Here is a 13,282-nt window from a genome sequence, read left to right on the forward strand (position 1 = left end):
TCACACAAGCACTAAGCATATCTTCCAGTGTCTGGATTGTTCTTTCAGATTGACCATCCGTTTGCGGATGATAAGTTGTGCTCAGATTAAGTTGGGACCCCATAGCAGATTGCATGGTTCTCCAAAAATGGGAAGTGAAACGAGCATCTCTGTCAGAAATGATGCTCAAAGGAACACCATGTCTAGCTACAATTTCATCCACGTAGATTTTAGCAAGTTTGTCAGCCGAAAAATCCTCACGGATTGGCAAGAAGTGCCTGATTTGGTAAGACGATCAACGATTACCCAGATGGCATCGTGACCTTTCTTTGTGCGCGGGAGTTTGGTAATGAGATCCATAGTAATGTTTTCCCATTTCCACACTGGGATCTCTGGTTGCTCCAATAATCCGGAAGGACGCTGATGTTCAGCCTTAACCTTAAGACAAGTAAGGCATTTGGATACGTATAAGGCAATGTCTTTCTTCATACCAGGCCACCAATACTGAATACGAAGATCCTTATACATCTTATCTGAGCCAGGATGAATGGAATAACGAGACTTATGGGCTTCATCCATAAGCAAGGTACGAAGATCATCTTGGCTTGGGACCCACAAACGGTCCATGAAATAGTACGATCCATTGTCTTTCAGTTCAAGAGCAGGTGTTATGTGATAAGGAAATTCCTTATCCATTAAACCTTGTGAAACACAAGCTTGTTGAGCCTGAGAAATACGGGCTTGGATATCGGTTTGAATAACAGAATGGACACGTACACAATGAAGCTTAATACGTTCCTTGCGACTTAATGCATCGGCTACGACATTCGCCTTACCAGGATGGTAGCGAATCTCGCAGTCGTAGTCGTTTAGAAGTTCAACCCAACGTCGTTGTCTCATGATGAGCTCTTTTTGATTGAAGATATGCTGAAGACTTTTGTGGTCTGTGAAAACCACACATTTTGTACCGTACAAATAGTGTCTCCAGATTTTGAGAGCGAAGACAACTGCACCCAACTCCAGATCATGAGTGGTGTAGTTCTTCTCATGAATCTTTAACTGCCTTGATGCGTATGCTATGACTTTGTTTCTTTGCATCAGGACGCAGCCAAGTCCTAATTTAGATGCGTCGCAATAAACGACGAAATCATCGTTGCCCTCAGGCAATGTTAGGACAGGCGCGTCGCAAAGCTTTTGTTTCAAAGTCTGAAACGCTTCCTCTTGTTTGACTCCCCAATCAAATGGCTTGTTCTTCTGAGTTAGAGTAGTTAGAGGAACTGCAATCTTCGAGAAATTTTCTATGAAGCGGCGGTAATAACCCGCTAGACCAAGAAAAGAACGAACTTCAGTAGGGGTAGTAGGTGTATCCCAATCCTTAATCGCACTGATCTTGGAGGGATCTACATGAATACCTTGTTCGTTGACAATGTGTCCTAAGAATTGAACCTCTTTAAGCCAGAATTCACACTTGGAGAATTTGGCGAAAAGTTGTTCTTTCTTTAGGAGTTCCAAAGTAAGACGGAGATGTTGCTCATGATCAGCTCGCGTCTTAGAATATATCAAAATGTCGTCAATGAAAACAATGATGAACTTATCCAAGTAAGGTTTGCAGACCCTATTCATCAAGTCCATGAAAACAGCAGGAGCATTAGTCAAACCGAATGGCATGACTGTGAACTCGTAATGTCCGTAACGAGTACGGAACGCTGTCTTTGGAATATCTTCTTCATGCACACGGAGCTGATGATATCCAGATCGTAGATCAATCTTTGAAAAGTATGAAGCACCTTGCAATTGATCAAAGAGATCATCAATGCGAGGTAGGGGATATCGATTCTTGATGGTAAGCTTGTTAAGCTCACGATAATCGATACACATCCTAAAAGATCCATCCTTCTTCTTTACAAAGAGAACGGGAGCACCCCAGGGTGAAAAGCTAGGACGGATAAAACCTTTGTCGGAGAGTTCCTGCAGCTGTTTAGATAATTCTTGCATCTCTGACGGTGCAAGACGGTATGGAGCTCTGGCAACGGGATTTGCACCAGGTACGAGGTCAATACGGAACTCGACTTGGCGTGCTGGAGGTAGACCAGGTAAGTCTTCAGGGAATACTTCGGAATAATCCCGCACGACAGGAATATCTGAAATAGACTTACCCTTGCCTTTATCCGCTGTAACATGCGCTAAGAAAGCCACATAGTGCTTTCGCAGATACTTCCGTGCTTTAAAACAGGACATGAGTTTGAGACCACCGGCAGGCTTCTCACCACGAACCTGCAGGATCTCGCCTGTTGACAGTGGTACACGAATAATCTTCTCAGAACAAATTATCTCTGCATGATGCTTGGATAACCAATCCATTCCCACTATAACGTCGAAACTTCCAAGTTGCATTGGCGTGAGGTCAATAGGAAAAATATGGTCGTTAAGGTTTAACTGGCAGTTGCGTAGAACGGGATTAAGAACAATGGGTTCACCACTGGCAACCTCTACTGTCAAAGGTTTACCTAGTTTCGTTCTAGACACGCGAAGCATTGTCTCAAAAGACAATGACACAAAGCTCTTGTCGGCACCCGAATCAAAAAGAACAGATGCTGGCTGATTATTAATAAAGAACGTACCGTTCACCACCTCGTTGTCTGCTTGTGCTTCTTGTGCATTCATGTTGAAGACTCGACCTCGAGCCGGTACCGGATTCTGGTTTGCATTCTGGTTCTGGTTGACTAGTCTTGGACACCGATTTCTGTAGTGGGTCAGATCCCCACAATTATAACATGCACCTGGTGGGTAGTTTGGTCGTGCAGCCTGACCCTGTTGCTGAGCAACCTGTTGAGCAGGGTTCTGGACTGCGTGATTCTGAGCAAACCGACAAACATCGGCAAGATGACCCGACTTCCCACAGTTAGTACAGAAACGGCACTGATATTGTGGCTGGTGGTGACTGTTGCATCGATTGCACAAAGGTGCACTTCCTGAGTAAGGTTTCTTTGCTGCAGGCTGGTTGGGAGCTGCCTGGTTAGTTTGGGCAGTCACAACAAAATTTTGGGAAGCCTTACGCTTCCTTGACCCCCTTGAGGAACCAGAGTCCTTTCCCTTCTTGTTCTGACCTTTCTTACTATCCTCCTTGTCAGCCGACTGCTTCTTGCCCTTGTCACCCTTCCTGTGTAGTTTATTCTTTCGGATCTGCGACTCAGTCAACGTCGCCGATAACTCGATTGCCTGACGGAGTGTGGTAGGGTTGCTACCAGTAAGGATGTCTTGTACTGAGTCAGGCAGGCCGTCGATGTACCTTTCGATAGCCTTGTCGAGTGGGGTAACCATAGTTGGGCAAAGAAGACTCAACTCCTCAAACCTATCTGTATAAGCCCTGTGCTCACCACTATCTTGCTTCAAAACATCAAATTCTTTCTCCAACGCTCGCTGTTCATGACGAGGACAAAACTCCTTCATCATAAGGGCTCTCAGTTCAGCCCATGACTGAGCTAGAGCAACTTCCGCACCTTGATCTCTCATAACCCCGTTCCACCACGTAACAGCCCTCTTCTGAAACACACTCGAAGAAAACTCGACCTTGCGATTGTCAGGACACTGAACATGACGGAAAGTGTTCTCGATGCTCTCGAACCACTGAAGAAGCCCAGTTGCTCCCTCAGAACCACTAAACTTGAGTGGCTTAGCCGAGTTAAAATCTTTGTATTTGCATGTACCATTGTTGTTGTTGTTGGCCTGGTTCCATTGAGTAAAGAGATTCGGGAATTGGGCAGCCATCTGCTGCGCAATGATCTCTGCCAGTTCAGCAGTCGCTATTTGGTGTTCACGTCGAGGAGGCATTCTGGAAGAGGAAAACATGAAAGGAAACGAGTGAGATGATTGGGTGTAGAGAACGAGATGAAACAGAATCAATAAAAGCAAAGATAGTGGTTATGCATCGAATGCAAACAAGCGATATGAAATGTCTAGTCAAAGTAAATGGGTCAGAATTAGTGTATCGCGAAGACATGCTCTCCTATAAGTGAACACTCACCCCAAGAGTTCCCAGGTAAGAGTGACTGGTCCGATTATGTGGATTTGTACGAACACTCTAGCCTTAGACAGAAAACTCAGGGTACAGGCATTCACCCTTCCAGTTCGCATGTGTTCACACTATTAACCCAACACTTTGACGGAATTTTTGAAAATCCAAAGGGGTTCAAAACCTTATAATAGAGGGTTCAAAACCTTATAATAGAGGGTTCAAAACCTAGTAATGAATCATCCTAGAACAGATGATTAATTTTCAAAGCGGATTCGGAACCGAAGTTCCCGTTGTGGTTATCACCTAAGGATAGGTGATGTGCATGTTTTAAACTCTAAACACAAGATAACTTGTGTTAGGGTCCTAAAGTTATAGTCTAGGTCAAAGCATTACTAATAACCTAGTTCCCTATAACCATTGGCTCTGATACCAACTCTTCTGTCACACCCCGACCGCGTATAACATGCAACCGCGGCGGAAAACGTCGGGGAGTGTTGTGAACAGAATTTAAATTGTTTCATAACCATGGCATACAAGTTGTATTTTATTTATAAACAAGGGTGTTACATTGTCTTGGAAAGAGAGTACGGAAATCAAAACATAATTAAGCTAGTTCAAACTTCATTTTTTAGGCTCTAAGGCACAGGTCCGCCCTAGAATCATGATCATCGTCCTATGGAATAGCTCCTGAAAACACATGTGAAAGTAGGTACGTCAGCATAAAAATGCCTGTGAGATACATAGTTTTTTGTGAAAATGGGGTTCATGACTTGAGCTTAAAGAAATGTTTAATAACAGTCAGTCATGAACCTTGTAATTTGTCTTGCTTTGTAAACCATTTGAAAAACGATAACATCAAATGATATGTATAGATAAGTGCAAGGTTAAATGAATGACCAAGTAAAATGAGTTGAATAAGAAAAGTTGTTTGTGAAAATAATGTCTTGTGAAGACTATGTTATTTATGTAAAATGTAATGTGTCTAAACTGAAATGACTTAGATAACGCCACGATATGTAATATTATACAAACACTTATATATAGGAAGTACCAGCGGCGTATCCACCATGTTTGTATCATATTATATACGCCACGTTACTTAAATCATTTACCCAAACCAATCCACCATGTAAATTGTTCATGTGTAAACCAAATGTCAAGTGTTATTGTGTAAACCATGTCAAATGTTTATGTTCAAATGTAAACCACCAAATGTGTATGTCAATGTCAACGTGTTTATGTTCAATGTAAATCATGTAATGTGCATCCCAAAATGTATCATGTATGGTAAGCGAAATGTATCAACTTAAACCATATGTAAAATGCACAAAACAAGTCGTTGAAGTAACACGTGGTTTAAATCAACGTTATGTTATGTGGAAAAATGCATGCTCTATTGATATTAACATTTATGTGGTATTGTAAACTATGCATACATCCAAGCCTTGAGACTGTGGCGATAAACCCTTAAACAAATTAAAGGTTTATCTAAGTTATGTATATCGAATTCGGTCACTCATTCCAGTCCTATCAAACCCAGGACTTCAGGAATGGGAGTTGTCAATTCCTATGGTACCACTACCTACTAACGAACGGCGTAGCTAATGTTAATGAATGTATTGTCCCATGTTAAACAAACCAAATGTCATAACAAAATGAAGGCATGTGATGTAAACAATTGTACTAAGTATGCTAAGTAAACATACGAAGCAGAAATGTTCATGTAAATCAATGTGCCCATATGCTGAGTAAACATATGCAGCGGAAATGTTCACGTAAATCAATGTGCCCATATGCTGAGTAAACATATGCAGCAGAAATGTTCATGTAAATCAATGTGTCCATATGCTGAGTAAACATATGCAACAGAAATGTTTATGTAAATCAATGTGTCCATATGCTGAGTAAACATATGCAACAGAAATGTTCATGTAAATCAATGTGTCCATATGCCGAGTAAACATATGCAACAGAAATGTAATGTAAATCAAATGTACTAAGTACGCACACAATGGGCATACGTAGCATAAAATGTAATGAAATCATGTACTATAATGTACTAATGAGCATAGCAGATATACGATGTGAAAACATGGAAAGCATGAAAGTAACAGATAGGCACATGTGTCTCACCCCAAAACAGTTTGGAAAACAGTAAAAGATGGGGTTCTATGTACTCACCTGAGATTGCTTTGAGTTCCTTGTATAATAACCAGATAATGCTAAAGATCACGGAATATCAACGGCACCTAATAGGTAGCTTATGTTAATATACCGGACCAAATCGGAAGGATCGGATAGTACGCGGGTTCGTAAACCAAACGAGTATGGAGACTCGTGTAATATGGTTTAACAAAGCCGACATACTAAAATGAAACTCAACCTAAGTGCTTATGGTCCATCACGACCTGTTTAGGTAGCTTATGCTACCCTAACGCGTCGTTCGCGTAGAACGCGTATGGAACGCCTAACATCGTGACCACAAGATATAACCTCGGAAGGTTATAGCTATGGTCACCTAATGTGTTTGGTCAGGTCCTAATGACCGACCAAATGGGTCGGGTTCGAAAGGATAAGCGATGGTTTAGATCGCTTACCTTACGACCCTATATAAGCACTATACTAAACGTGACGAGCTAAGCATGTTAGAACATGCTTAACTAAGTTTGAAAACAGGTTTGACATCAAAACAAACGGCTTTGATGCCCACGAGTAGTTTGGTTACAAAATACGCAAGAATGCACATTTTGGCCAAAACTACGACTCGTCACTGAGCCTAGATAACGTGGTGATCAGTAGGTATGGTCACTACGGACCATAACCATCGTGATCACGCTCACGTTATGAAGTTCCATGAACTTCGCATCGACCATAAGCTGGTCAATGCAAAAAGTCAACAAAACGTTGACTTTCGGACTCGAAAAGCGAATAAAAGAGCGAAAGAAGACTTACGGAGGGTCCCCGAGTGCTAATCTAGATCAAATAGCTCAGGTATGAAACAATGGTTTCAACTTAGAGCTTCAAGATCAGATTGTTGTGATTTTTACACAAAAAGGGGGGGGAGGTATTTATAGGAAAAGTGGAACCGTTAGGATCGTTTTATCGAATATCGTGCCTTGATCTCGTGCGTACATGTGTCCAGTGGTTAAATTCACTGAACTTGGCCCTTGGCCCTTCATTGGGTGAAAAGGCATCGCCTCTTGATCGAACGAAAGGCCAGATTTTGCATTAAATGCAAAATCTTTCTGTCAGACATCCTTACGCGGCCCGCGTGAAAGTGTGTGCAGGTCTTACGCGGGTCGCCTGGCCCCGTCTGATCTGCACCACTTGCAGAATTTACGTATTTGGCCCCTGTTGCGTTTTTAAGCTATTTCCAGCCCTTTTAAGACCTGTAAAGCCATCTTTAAGGCCCTAAAATGATGCCTAAACATTGTGGACATGAAACATGCCCAAAAATGTTCCGGATGTTGGCTCGTTTGGCCGTACGATCGCGATGTTCGCTTAATTACGACGGAATGCGCATAAGCGCGAAAGACGATCCAAATGACGCGACGAATGGATTTTTCTTATGCCAAACACTAAGGCATAATATAAGGATGCTTACATAAATTTTTGGATGTCCGGATGTATTCAGAACGTAAGTTATGCGCAAAAGTGCAAACTTGTGCACTTTTTGACACTTTTAGTCCCTGAATGACCCAAAAGTTTATTTTAGCATACCAAACCCTTCAAAGCCTATTTCTAAGCTATGCAAAGGATATTTATGGTATGTTTAACTTATGGACATGTTCCGGAATGTTCGTTACGGTTCAAATTGGCATACTTTTACAGTTTGTCAAGTTTAGTCCCTGTAAGCGAATTAACTTGTTTTTGCTATACCAAAGCCTTCAAAACTTATTTCTAAGTTATGTAAAGGTTATTTAAGGTATGTTGAGTATATGTTGATGTTCCGGAGTATTTGTCGCATTAAACTGAGTACGTTTACGCACCAGTTTGCGTATAATGCTCCAGAAAGCGATGTAGAGTTTGAAATTGAACGAAAGTCAAAACATAAAAAAATGTAAAACATAATCAAACAATCATTGGGATAAAATAACATTGTTTTATTGATAATTGAACTGTTCACAATGATTACAAGCACAAATGTTACACCGCGTATCTGCAACCGGAAGACAAAGTTAGTCCGGAATACAAGGGGATAATGGAGTATCTTCATCGAGCACGAATCAACCATGCAATTACTACACAACACACCGCTTACCAGTCCCAGATCAAGGAATTCTGGAATTCTGCTGTGGTTGAGACAGTGAATAATCAAGAAGTGATTAGAGGATTCGTTACTGAAAAACCCGTGGTGATCACCGAGAACACCATCAGAGCGCGTATGCAATTGGGAGATCAACCAGAAGATTCGACTTCTATTGATTTACAGTGTCAGCGTGGTTTATTGATGAGGCTACGTTACAGCGATAATGTGCTAGCAAATCAGATAAACAAAGGGTTTATGCCGTTACGATACAAGTTCTTATTGCATATTCTTATTCACTGTCTGAGCAACAAACGGTCTGGATACGATTTGTCACCTATTGAATTGACGGGATTGTTTACGGCTTTAATTCTGAACAAGCCGTTCAACATATCACGTTACATCTTTGACAATCTGAAAGAGAATGCCCGCAGGCCACTTCTGTCAGCTAATCAACGGACGTCAACCAAGTTTTGGTTATATCCAAGATTCTTGCAAATGATGATAGATGATCAGATTCCGGATCTTCCCAAGGTTGAAGCAGATGTTCTACCAGTTAATCCGATGAACGAGCGTACATTGCTGATCTTCAAGTCTATGTCTAAGTATAAGGAATCCGATCCAGTCAGAAAGCTTATTGGTCACCTCGATGTTCCGACCTACGAGGCACCACAGAACAACAAGTGGCGTCGAGATGCAAGTGATTCTGATGACGAAGAGCCCAGGTTAATCGCGTTAGCTAACACACAACTCGGGGCTAAGCACGGAATTAAAGCATCAAGCAAGAAGTCTGCTGGAAGTTCCAGTGCTGCAACACATGTTGAAGTTGATGTAAATGTTGCTGCGGAAGAAGTTCAAGGAGTGTTCATCGAATCTGATGTCCGTAGTGATATTGGTGGTACTGTAGTTGGAGATACAGGTGGTAGTGCAGGTGGTGATGGTGGTACTGCAAGTCGGTCAGGCGATGATACGACCGACAAAGGTAAAGGTAAGGTGGACGAGCCGAGGAAGTTGGTGGATGAAAGCAGATCATCTTCTGATGATGAAGGAGGTTCTGGTAATGATGATTCGTCTTCTGAAGATGATAATCCTCCTCCACCAGGGATGCAAAAGGTTTATGATCAGCGCGGGAATTTTCGTGGCTTTGAACGTATAGAGAAACCGGTTAGAACCACAGAATCTGACAAAGATGAGGATTATATTCCTGCTGCTCCTGGTTTGATTAGAAAGAGGAAAGCAAGAAGACAGGGTACTCGTACTTCAAAGAAATCAAAGGACGGATCAGGGTCAATGGGTGAAACTGCTGGTGATGCCCCTATACCTGATTCGATCCAGCATTCAACGCCTCCAGAGCATCAGCTACCTCCTGTCAGTGATCAATTAACTACATCAGAGATGCTAGCGCTGGTCTCTTCTCCTCAGACGTCTTTTGGGACACGCACGGCGACTGTTGATCAACAGCCGCCTGCAACTCCCGTCTCAGGTACGCACGTACGTCCTCCTCTTGTTATTACTGGTCCAACAGGTACTTCCGGTCCATCTGTTCAGTCTGGCTCCTCGGGACCTGAGCCTTCACGGCCGACTCTAGCAGAAACATTGTCTAGTTTGTCTGAGGCTGAGAAAATTCACTTCCTGATCGAACAAATCAGTGAATTGGGTAACTTAGTCGTTCGGAATACTAGAAAGATTGAGAGTATCGTGTACAGCGAACTCAGGATGTGGAGGCACACAACAAGCTAGTCTCAATTGTTAGTGCACAGAATCTTAAGATAAAAGAACAAGCTCTAGAGATTGAAAGGCTAAAAGAAGCAAACAGGGCTCGTGATAGGGAAGCTAAGATAATGAAAGAGCGGAGTGATGTGTTAGAGCATGAGGCAAAAGTGTTAAAGCAGAAGCATGAAGAGCTGTCGGAGCGCTATAAAAATCGTGATGATCGCTTAATAGAAGCCTTCAAGCCTGTTCATGCAAACTTCAAGAAAATTGATCACAAAGTAGGTACGCTTTGGAATGAAAGGTGCAAAGCATTAGGCATCGTTCCCTCAAAGCGTGGCGATGACAAAGACGATGATGCAGCAAATCCTGATCAACCAGCTGCCTCAGGTTCCGGTGCAACTGCATCCGGTGCTACAGGTGGGTCTGGTACATCTCAAGATGTTCCTACTGCTCCTCCAACAGCTACTACTGGTCCGTCTGAGCAGACTGAAACGTTGGAAGCTTCGGCAGGGCTTGAACATGTTAGTCTTGAACCGGAAGCGTTTGCCGATCTCCCTGAATCCTCAATTGTTCAACAGTATCATCCAGTCACGGGTGAACTATTAGAAGAGGGAGAACATGTTACAGAGATGTCTGATGAACGTGTATTAGCTCTGAAGGAATTGGATGAAGTTGATTTGAAGATGATCGATGCTACTCCGTTAGTTCCAGACGAAACCGATTTCTCTACGATTGAAGAAATCTTCATCGGTTCGGATCCGGAACGTCCTGTTTATGTTGGTCAAGATAATGCGGAGTTTAATGCTCTTGATGATGAGTTTGTGGCAGCAAAGACAGCAGAATTTGCTAATCTTTCTTCAGATTCTCCTACAGCTCAAGAAAACCGTGAGAAGACCGTGAACGAATGGCGAGCGGATTTCCTAACTAGGAATCCTCCTCCGCTCCCTCCGTTGGATCAAGTCAACTACATGAATCTGGAAAAGAATCCGGCTCGGGGTCGTATTATCAGCTGGATGTTCATCAAGGAGCTTCACTGCATGGTTGTGAAGCGAGAATGCGGCCTTCAGTACTTCAGGACTCTTCTCAGCATTCTTTCACTTCCTTATTATGATGTTGCTGTTTTGGCTCAGCTGAAGGTTATTAATCGAGTCGAAGACAAGATGGTGGATCTGTTTGCCAAGAAGATCAGGTTGGAACGAAGAAGGGGTTGGAAGGATCCGCTATACAAGCCGCAGTTTCCTCGATACGAGCAGATCAGGTTTACGCTTGATCCAGACACAAATACTGCTCGTTATCGTTTGGTTTATGATCCTCCAAAGTTGATGAAGAAGATACCGTTGTTGAAGATGAAGACAGATTTTCTGGGTAACTTTCGTTGCTGGGTTTATGATGCAGATACTGGAGAAGCGGTGATCGTATTCCAAGACAGACAGGAGAACTTTCGAATGATAGATCCAATGTGGATTACTAACATGTCCAGGTCGGATATTATTGTTCTTGAGGATCACGAGATCAACTACTTGGTTAGGGATCGGGAACAAGCAATGAAGTTTCAAAAGATGGCTTTGTATTGCTTCAACCTACTTGTGAATGCGGGAAGTGCATGGTCAACGCATCACTTAACGGTTGAAAGGACGTCAGAGACGTGAAGACACGAAGATCGAGACAAAGCTACAGCCAAGGGGGAGTTTGTTGGTACACTTGTGGCTGTACTTTGTCTGTATTTTGTAATGATATAAAACGATGTCTTTTGTTAGTCTTGTTTACGTCTTTTGTTGGTTTATATATGTGTTTTGATGTAAGTTTGACCAAGTCAACCATCCTCCTGGTTTGACTTGGCCAAACAGTTAACACATGGTTTGTAAGTTGTTTGTGTCGAAGGATGAGTCATCGAAGGATTGTTTATATCCTTCGATGAGCTCGAAGGATAACCTTCGATGGATGTAGATGGACCTTGAAGGATATACCATCCTTCGAGGTATATGTGGATCCTTCGGTAGGTGTCTGATCGATAGATGATCCTTCGATCAGTCTTTCTGATCCTTCGACCAGACAATCTGTTATGAGTATATATAGTCTTGTAAGGGGTTCACTTCACAGTTAGACAGAAAGACAGAAAGTGTGTGCATGTGAGTGAACTTAGTCTTGTAGAGAGCGTATTTTCAGTTTGGTCAAGGGCTGTAACCGTGTCCACTGAAATACAAGAGAAAACTTTGATATCTCGTGTGTCTACCTTTCTCTTTGTAGCTTGTGTTCTCATATAAACTACCGGTTTGCATTCTAGCTTGGATTCCGCACTTGCTAGTGTGTTAAACATAACAAGGATAAGGTTTAACCTCGACCTCCGGGGGACCTACAGTACCTTCTGACGCAGGCTTTTAACTTTTTTCCTCTTTTTTTTTCTTCTAAGTAATCTTCTTTTTTTAAGATAATTAAATGATATATTTCTATCTTTATTAGCAAAACGCCAAAAAAATACTAAAAATGGTTAACCATTACAAAACGCCAAAAATAACAAAAAAAATATAATAATAATAATAATAATAATAATAATAATAATAATAATAATAATAATAATAATAATAATAATTAAAAACAATAGTTATCAATTTATGTGTATGTGTACAATGTGTGTACAAAAGGAATCTTATGAGTTTTCTCTAAGTTACGAGAGACTACATGAATTAATGAAATACGTACGTGTCTCTTTTTAAAACAAAAGGAATCTCTGGCATCAAGTACAACATTTCAACTATATATAGAAGCTTATACCAACAATTCATTTCTCACATCTCTTTTTCTCTCGATCTCGCTGTGTACATATATATTCTTATTTTATTATTTACACTATGATAATAATAAAGCCCTGCCCCGTTTTAAGTGTTTTAACTCCCGATCACCGCTACCCATTCCGATTGATCTAAAGCCCCATAACGCATGTCAAGGCTCTGCCCGACTAAGTTCGTTTGGGTTCGGTCTCGTGACATCGGGACAAGATTGAATTAGGAGTACTATACTTACCACGAGTGCATTATATATTTTTTTAGCTTAGAAATTATACCCAAGATTTATACCAGAAGATTTTCTAGTTGAACCCTAAAGTTACAAAGTGAGTCCATTCTCTTTTCTCACCAAAACTATTAATTATTATTTTACCTTGTCCAAGAGGAAACCCTAACTAAGACCCCCCAAGTAATTCTGCATAACCCCTAAAAATTTCAGAACAGTTGGAATCAGGATCAGGGCCCCTAAAACTCGGGGGGGGGGGGTATTCCCTAGTTAGTAATATCTACACAGTTTGTTGTCGAAATCGAATTTTAACGAACGGT

This window comes from Helianthus annuus, chromosome 11 (genome assembly GCF_002127325.2).
Source record: "Helianthus annuus cultivar XRQ/B chromosome 11, HanXRQr2.0-SUNRISE, whole genome shotgun sequence".
NCBI lineage: Eukaryota > Viridiplantae > Streptophyta > Magnoliopsida > Asterales > Asteraceae > Helianthus > Helianthus annuus.